Source organism: Micropterus salmoides, unplaced genomic scaffold (genome assembly GCF_014851395.1).
Source record: "Micropterus salmoides isolate LMB-PRFRI ecotype aquatic unplaced genomic scaffold, ASM1485139v1 Ms_hic_scaffold_1503, whole genome shotgun sequence".
Classification (NCBI taxonomy): domain Eukaryota; kingdom Metazoa; phylum Chordata; class Actinopteri; order Centrarchiformes; family Centrarchidae; genus Micropterus; species Micropterus salmoides.
Genome location: NW_024040601.1, coordinates 1 through 9,829, shown reverse-complemented (window position 1 = coordinate 9,829; position 9,829 = coordinate 1). Strand labels below are relative to the sequence as shown.

Genomic DNA, 9,829 nt, shown 5'->3' with positions numbered 1-9,829 from the left:
CAGACCCTGATGGAACAGTTGCTGCTCCACACTCTTAAAACGCTTTATGAGGTCTGAGTTAGTGCGACTTCCAGAGTCTCGACTGAAAACTAAAGGGGACAGAGCGTTTGCTGTCAGGGCCCCGAGGCTCTGGAACAGCCTGCCCGAGGAAATCAGGTCGGCTGAGTCAGTGAACTCTTTTAAGTCCCTTCTTAAAACATACTTTTATAGGAGAGCTTTTCCCGATCTTATTTGACTTTATTTTATCCCTTTTATTTTATTGTATTTCACTAATTTTATATTAAACTTTCATGCTCTTATCTTGTTTTTTTGTATTATTCTTTACACTTGTTAAAGCACTTTGTAACTTGTTTTTGAAAAGTGCTCTACAAATAAGGATTATTATTATTATTATTATCTTACTGCCCTGGTGGAAAACATGTATTTCCAGGTGCCTGTCAAGTGACCAATAATGAATACTTTCAGAATTTGCATTTAAAAAATGTTATTAGAGATTGCTTCTCCACTGTGCACATAAGTATGTAATTTGTACTTTCACATGCTAAATGCCCATTACAATGTTGCACTGTTTTACCACAAGCTGAAATTATGGCTGTCAGTACTACTTTGTGTTTCTGTATTTTAAAAAATTAACAAAGACATTTTGGTAATATTTGCAGATTGCTTATCTAATTAAGCAAAGCGAGAGGAGCCTTGATCCTCACCTGACTATGCCTTTGTAAACTTCATGTATTATGTGGTTTGTAATGGACTGTGGTGCAGAAACAGTGAGCTCACATTGTCCTGGTATCTGTCAGTGCTCATACTTGATGCACTAGATGTGATAGTGTTTGAGATGTTCTTCATTTACTTTAGTGTGTTAGTCCAGATGAGCCAACCCTCCCAACTTGTAAAATACTGTATTACAGGAGTATGAGACATCAAGCAGCACTTCATTTCTTCATGTGGCTGTTTATTAATGAACAAGTAACAATAATATTCAGAAAATACAACATGTTTTTACTGAATAATTAAGTAAATATAATTTCTTAATATCTAAAGAAACCTGATTTCTTGACTGTTAACTCTCTGCTATCTCAAAGATGACATCTTTTGTCCTGTCTCAGACACCGTAGCTATACAACTCGCTTGTATAGGGGAGGGGTGTGCGTTTTGTAACTCTCACCACTAGATGTCACTAAAACTTACACACTGAACCTTTAAGACCGTTATGAGTACTACAACACTACGGGAACTTTTCGGAGCTGCAGTTTATAAACCCCCGTTACCACACAGGGTTTATCCAACATAATAAATAGTTTGTATTTCACTGTGACGTTGTTCAAACACAAAGTCTGACAGGAAACACAGAGATAAACTACTGCTATTTGTTGACATCAGACTTTGAGAGCAGAACTGCTGTTCAGTTCACTCTCACTGATGTTTCTTTCTCTTCTCGTGCGCAGAAGGACAGTCCCTCTTCATCCTCTCATCAACGTTGTCAACATTGATACTGTCTTTTACTTTAAACTAGTTTGACTAGTTCTCAGCTCGTTGGGTCACGATGCGCCCGGGCAGTTCCGGGTAAAGCTCAACATTTTCCCTAACCCATTAGAATTATGGGTTAACAAATTCACCTGTTTTTATTTTCTATTTGACTTCTATTTTTATTTTTCCCTGTGTTGCTTTTATGTTTTATGTAAAGCACTTTAAATTGCATTGTTGCTGAGATGTGCTGTACAAATAAACTTGCCTTAGAAACAAAGTGAAAGTAAAACCCCCTTAACACGTTTTAAACATCCAACAATGATCAATACCCAAAATATCTCCAAACACAGGACATTAAAATGTGTGATTCAAAGTAGGAGTAGAATATGTGATACATCTAATTAATGATACAACTATAACTTCTTTGAATGCAGCTTAAGAACTCTCGTGCACACTCGGCTGCCAAACATGATCTCATCTCGTCTTGTTGTTCTGTTCCAACTTGTCCCAAAACTATTATCAGCATCACAATGGCACACATACACCACTATACTCTTCCACAAACACAACACTGACATGCACAGTTACACACAACTATGTTTTCTTTGAGGTACTATCATTCTTACGTACAGAGACAATCATACTCCCTAATACTCTTTATAATAGTGTGTGCAAGATGCAAGAGTGCTGTGATGAGAAGGAATGATGTTGTTTGCACGAGAACATTGTAGTGAGAGTGTGAGAGAGAGCATATGAACATCCTGCAGTAAATCAGGATGGGCTGCCCTTTTCAGAATAATAAAAAAGCCGAAGCTTTAAATTTAATTATTGACAGCGATGCTGTAGCTCGACTTTTAACTGCAATTATCCAAACACAAATTCCTTCTTGAGAAATTACGCCTTTAATTGTTATTCTTCATATTCTCATATACACTTAATTGTTATTTAGCAGTTAAATTTTCTATAAATTTGACTATACAGGGGTCTAAAAACTGACAAAACAAATCCCAAAGAGAAATCCTCAAACCAATTAACCAACTGTAATTAAAGATAGATTTATACACTTTATTTAAGCAGGAATGTCCAGCAGATAAAACCTATTTCATAGATTTATAATGAGTAATATTAAACATGACGAGAATTACCAAAGCGCACAGAACAAGTTTGATCAGAAAGAGGTTGTAAAAGGGATTAATTAAAGTAAATCACTAAAACTCTAAATGTTTTCACCAAATTAAAAAGGTTAAACTTTTAACATGAAGCGCAGGCTCTTATTTTGAAAACCAGGACCGGATGTTGTCTGAGCTGGCTGTGTCATGTTTGTTTGTTTCAACAGCTGATCGATCAACAGCTTCTTCTGATCATTGATCAATAACAGGCGTGTCATCAACAGTAACAGTGACGCAATATAAAGGCTCTTGCGCACGTGATGACACAGCACGAGGAGGATCAAAGGCTCAGCGGGGTGTGACGTAACTCATGCAAAGATCGTCTATCGATGAGGAGGAGTCACTGATCAGGATTTTATTTTCTCACTAATCAAATATTTTTTAACTTTAAACCCAAAATACATTTTATATTTAAATAATAACAATAACAACAAAACAAACATTGTCTGTGTCTTGTTTACAGTGTCTTTGTGTAGTGATTATATTATTATGTTTTTTTATTGTTGAATACAGCAGGAGTGTACAGTATACTATAAGGTTAAGGTTTTTGTACTCTTTATTTGTCTTCCTCTCTACTTCCCTTTCACACACATTTAAACAATAACTTAATAACATAATAAAATTTTTATCAAATAAAATAAATATATATATAATTTATTGGAGCAGCTTCTAGTTTTTACACCTTTAAACATTAATTGATAGTAAATTGATGAAGGGGGAAAGCCACCATGTTATTTAGATTAGTAAAGTATTACTCTTGTGTAGGGATTATCTCCCCTGTCTGTCCTCTCCGGTCCGGTGAACCGGTCGGAGTGAGCCCTCCTCCTCGCGCTCCCGTCTCTGGGTCTCATAGTAACGGTCACCTGCAGAAACACACCGGGACTCACGGAGCTCACACCGACCGACAGACCAACCACCTGCCCGCCTGCAGGACACCGACCCCCCGCCGCGCCGCCCGCCTCTCTGCTGCTGATCAAAACCAGATCAATCGATACGGGGATCGATCGGCTCTGATGTCCGCCGCTGCGGATCAGAACCGGCGCGTGGCCTGCGGCTGGATCAGAGGCACCGGAGAAGCGAACGATGACATCAGCGTGTGAAAGTCCCGATCCTTCGCGCGTGAGCTGATCGATCATTTATCAGGTTAATGATCTCAAGGCGTTGCAGCGCCAATCAGAGGCTGAGCTCATGACTGATCAGATGATTAGTCTGATCAGCTGATCGGCTCCAGACAGAGAGCTGCTCATCAACTTCACCGGTTATTGATTAGCTCCGGTGTGCGTCTTCATCTGAAACTGATCAGCTGACCGGCCACATCATGATCAGCTGATACTGATAATTGATCAATAACTGATCTGCTCAGTCTGAGCAACAACAACAGGAGCTATTGATTACAGAGAGAAAGCAGGTCAACAACTGATCTCCAATTTATTTATCAGTTAGTTTATAATGGTTTACTTGGCTCTAACTTAGAGCTGGTCTGTAACTGTCTGAAATCTGTTCTTAAATCTTTATTTGGATTATTTAAATTACTAAAATAATTAAATAATTGGAATAGAAATATTCTTCTTCTCTTTCAGTCTCATGTCTGTGTGAGTCAGGATGTGGTTAGCTTAGCTTAGCATAAAGGGGGGAACAGTTAGCCTGGCTTTGTCTACGCTTCAGAAAGCTGATTGACATTTTCTATCTGGTTTCTTCGGTCTGGAGTGTAAAATGAATAAGTTGCAGCTTCAGAGGAAGTTATCAATAAATTATTTCTGATTCTGATTCTGTCTTGTTGGCTCAGTGAAGAGACTGATTATCTGATTTCTCCTTTGCTGTACAGTTTTGCCAGAGAACTCTGGGGGAAGCCCGTAACGCCACAGATGGCGGTTGTACGCACATGTCCCGCCCCTATCGCGAGACAGCTAATCGTCTGCTTTTCAACAGCCGGGAAACACATTCAGCCAGTTGTGTAGCTGCATGGTTGAGGTTTGCGACAGTTTCAAATGTCGTGGTGGTGATACTGCGTGGAACGTGACCTGCAGTCCTTGCAGTATGTGTTAGAAAATACTGGTGTGTCTTCTATAAATGTATACGGTATCTGCTGACTGTATCCATAACCTCAGTTAGCTTAGCATTCGTTCAAGCACTGCGGTGGGATGAGCTCATGGCGTCACGCTCTGGATAGAGCTCGTGCATGTGTAGTAGAAGGAAAACACTTTTTAAACCTTATTTTGGGGCAAAGCCATCAAACTGGTTTTCCTGCTGATTCTCCATATGTCCCGGTGACCAGTCAAAGTGCAGTTATGGCGGGACTTGCCTATAAGGACTTTGGTTTCACTTTCCTTTTTAAGGATTACAGTATGCACTTCATCGCTGACCACCTTCTAACAGGACAAAGTAGACAAGGCTAGATTTTAAAAACAGAGAAACAGTTCCCGTGATGTATAACGTATAAGAGGCTATACAGGAAGTGATGTCAGGACTTCAGCTTTCTATACAGATGACGGTGACATCACCTGGTACCAACCAATGGGCAGTGGTCAGTTCAGTTCCTGCTTTTCACCAGCAGAGATCAGTCTTTTGGTTTTCCCTTAAATCTTGATTGGTTTCTGACAGTCCATGTATCTCCAGGTGTTCCAGGGCTCCCAGTGCTCCCAGTCCTGTCCAGGATGCTGCCAGCCTCCATCCAGATTACGGGGAGATGCTGTCGGCGGCCGAGGTTCAGGACATCTGTGAGAGTCTAAAGGAGGACAGCGTCCGGCTGCTGTCCGTCCGCGGCTGCCAGCTCTCCGACCGTGACTTCGGCCGCGTCTGCCGCAGCGTCGCCGAGTCGCGCTCGCTCGCTCAGCTCAACCTCAACCTGGGCGTTGTCTCCAGCATTAACCGGACACGACACTTGGCCGACGCCCTGAAGGCCAACCGGTCCCTGCAGACCCTGTTGTAAGTACAGAGGTGTTTTCTTTACTGCTCCTAGAAGTGCTGACAGACCAAATAACATCCAGGCGAATCCTAATGGTTCAGGAGACCTCCCTGTCTAAAAGTCACAGTGTCATTGGTTTGTAAGACTCTGTCTCTGGGCTGCCCTACAGTCTCCATGGCAGCCCGCTGTTGGACGCCGGCCTGGTGACCTTGAACTCAGCCCTGTCTACCCACCCGTCGCTGGTCTGTCTGGATCTGGGAGACTGCATGCTGGGAGACGAGGCTCTGGTCTGATCTGTGGGATGCTGCCACCTGACGGAGCCAAGTCAGGTAACAAACACCTGAAAACCCCCAGAGGACACAAGTTTACATCTGACTTTCAAACATGTTTCTGCTTGATCTCTGGTGTTCACAGTATGTGGTTGCAATCTACCAGACTAGAGGCCTCAAAAGTGCAAGTGTTGACAACAACACCTCGGAAACCACTTACAGGCCACCAAGCAACCCTTTAGCTGCCTCAAGGAAAAACTGTAGAAAGCATTTCAGCACTGTGCTGGCACTCTGACACTCAACACTCCGGGCACCCTGAACAATCAAGCAACTCTCTTAAACATCCGTAAACCCACACAAACACTCTAGTCACCAGCTAGCAACCACCAAGAACAACACGGCAAATACCTGGGACCGTCCTGGAACATCTTGGCAACCAACCTGACACCACCTGAACCACCCTAGCAAGCAACTCCTTACAGCCACCATCAACATTCCGGTCACTGCCCGGAAAACTCGTGCAACCATGAAGAAACTAGGGATAGTCGATAAAATTCAGTAAAATTCCACTATTCTTGATACCGATTGGCAACCACGGTAAAAACACAAACAGTAAATCCCATCATGTACTTCAACATATACTCCTTTAATAAAAACATTTGAACATGATAAAGAACAGTTAACAGCTGTGAGAGGATGTCCAGGACAGATGAGAGCTGGTTTGATGTCGGTATATTCATAAAGGAGCAATCTGATGAAATTACAACCTCACACTCTGCAAAACTGCTTTTTGCAATCTCTCAGGTGTAAAATGTTTAAGGGTGGTCTCTGTCTATTTAAGCAGTGGTTTGAGATTTTTATATTAAAGATACTAAACAGTAATTGATGATTGAAATGGATTGTGTTGCCCTTTACAGACAGTCTCTAGCTCCTCCACAAACTGCCAAGCTAGAAGGAACTACCAAAAAATGTCACAGTAACCTTTTGAAATAACTGAGCAACCACTATGAACACTGAATCAACCACATGTTAACATCTTTGCAACCTCACAGAGCAGCACAGTAACCACGCTAGCTACTGCCTGAAAGCCTTTGGCAACCAGATGGGAACCACCAGGTCACTTGAAACCAACTCATGGCAAACCCTAGCAACCCCCCAAAGAACCCTCAAACCCCAAAGAAATCAATACAAATACCAATTAAATTTTTTTAAAGTATGTATGTGAAGTGAATTAAAACATCAACAACCACCCGGTAACCTAGTAACGCAACAGAACGCCATGGTTGTCCAAAGCAACTTACAATAAGAACATTTGTCAGACGAAAATGAGCAAGACGAATTGATGGCTAGAGGTAGAGAAAGGAACAAGTTTCAAGCACTCATTATTGCTAGTTTAGCCATTACTGGTAGACAGAAAAGATAGCTACGCTTAGATGCTACACAGTGCTAAGAGCCAGGATGATCAAACAACTAACATAAAGGTGTCTGGAACACCATAGAAACCACCCTAAACATCAACCTAGTAACCACCAGAAGAAAAGAACAGCACAGCAACCCTGTCAATCAGAAGGAAACCACCAACACTATATTGACCCTCACGGAGCACCGTACCAACCACCTGTCAGGCCTTTCAACACATTACACTACAGCAGTCACCTGGCAATGCCCCGTCACCCCACACAGGTGGACTGTTGACCAATCATGGACTTCATCACATACATCACTAATGTGTTGTTACTGTGAAGTTTCAGGTGTAACCTTAACTGAGTGCTTTGCTTTTAATTTCAGCTCTCAGGTCTGACGCACTTTCTGGTTTAATAATCTCCTCATGAAAAGTCTCTTCGGCAGAGTCAGGCGCTCATTTAATAAGTCAATAAAATAACCAATAACTGGAAACTATATCGTCACACTAGTTCTTATAAATCAGACTGAAATTCAGCAGCAGGTCTGCCGAAACTTCTGCAATTCAGAGGAAATTATTCAGTGAAGCTCAGAAGACATTTTGTCTCCTGGGACTCAGTTATTTCAGGCTCAAATAACCTGAATTCATCGGCTCGGATGTCCACACGCTGTCGCCACACCCTGAAGGATTCAGGAGGATTTAACTCTTCGCTTGGAGGACAGAGTTTATCATGAAGGCATTTAAAGACTAGAATCTTCTAAGCAACCGAATACCTAATTTAATCACACCTGAATGCCCTATATTCAAATATTAAGTTCTCAAATTCAGATCTGTGGATGTCTGCAGGTCTGAGGGAGCTCACTCTGAGCGCTAACCCGGGAATCAGCTCCAAAGGCTGGGCTCGACTCGCCATCGCTGTGGCTCACAGCTCCCAGCTCCGAGTGCTCAACCTGGACTACAACCCACTGGGTAACAGCACGACTACACGCTTCATACCAAAAGATGCTATACTAAACATGCTTCATAAAACACACATATGAAGACAGATGCAAGAAATAGGACTGAAATTTAACAGCAAATACAGTAAATGACTGCAGTTGAGGTTAAAATATAAAAAATATGGCAACTCATCTTCCATTTAAAATAAAGGTAAACTTATGGTATATTACAGGGTTAAGACCTGGCTTTTGATGAAGGTTAGGTTATAGAGGGGCGGTGTAAAGTGAAAATCAATATAAAACTCCTCTTGTAGTTGAAGTTGTAGGTGAATGAATAGAAGTCATTGTAATGTCCTCAGTGAGTTTGAGTTTGCAATATGAAACAAAGGAGAGTTGCAGGCTGGAGTTTTTTATTGAAAATTTAGTGAATGTGATCAGTCAGTTAATTAAAACATTTTAGGAGCACCAGTTCTCACAGTTCTAGAGGTTCTGTTCCTGCGGTCCAGTAGTCAGACCAGCAGACGTCAGCATTACTGAGTTTAGATTCATCATCACTACATTAAACCAGGCTGCAGCTCACTGACTAGTTCTGACATGGAGATTAGTTGTTGGCAATATTTGCAGCCTCTAACTGCAGGTGGAGCTATTGATAGCTTCCTGACAAAGCTAACGTTAGCATGCTAATTTCTGAGCCCTTCAGTGGAGTGAAAGAGGTAATATGGAGTCCAGTGGACATCTCTGACATTGAAAAGTGTTTAATGTTGTTGATGTTACTCGATTTTATATCACTAAAATAACACAACATGAGTAAATTTTAACGACGTGACCTGATTTAGTGAATCCCTGGTCAGCGAGCTAGCCGTTAGACTTCATGTTGAGTGGTGATTTATGAAGAGCTGGTTGTAAATGTCCTGGATCTGATTCCAGGTGATCAGATCGCCGGGATGCTGGCGGTTGCAGTGGCGTCCAGCAGAACCCTGGAGGTGCTGGACCTGGAAGGAACCGGACTGACCAACCAATCAGCACAGGTTGACCAATCACACACCCTCCTCTCTTTCTGTTCTTCTTCTGTTTCATCATCAGTGTCTCTGTCATTTAGCTGGTTGTCCAGCAGGGGGAGGTGTTGATCTGAACATCCTGCAACACTGAAACCAAACACACCTTCATGTTCATGTGTTCACCTCAGTGGTGGACAGTAAGGACATTTACTCAGTACTGTACTTAAGTACACATTAGAGGTACTTTACTTTTTACTTTTACTTTTTACTTCTCTAAATTTATCCTGACAGCTTCAGTCACTTTACAAATCAAGTTTTACACAGAAACATATGAAGAGTTTATAAAATATGATGTTTTGTTAAATTAAACTCCCAACAGTTATACAAGTACAGCTGGCAGGATTATTAATTCACTGACAACATTTTTGATGGTTTAAGTCATTTTTCATGTAGAAGTTTACATGGTTCCAGCTTCAGATGAGAAGATTTTTCTTATAATTATATAAATTTTTTGTAATAATTTTGAGCTTCGTACTGTTGGTAAGACAAAGCGTGAAGGTGTCACTTTGTGTTCTGTGATGGAATTTCTCACTATTTACAAAATTTAGAAAATCAATTAATGGAGAAAATAATCAGCAGATTGATCCAAATTAAATAATAGCTGCAGTCTAAACAGTTAAA

At 41.3% G+C, this 9,829-nt stretch overlaps 1 pseudogene; it reads left to right on the top strand.

Moving 5' to 3' along the window:
- The first annotated feature begins 3,483 nt into the window (after window positions 1-3,483).
- LOC119904736 lies at window positions 3,484-9,295 on the top strand (annotated as a pseudogene).
- Window positions 9,296-9,829: the final 534 nt, after the last annotated feature.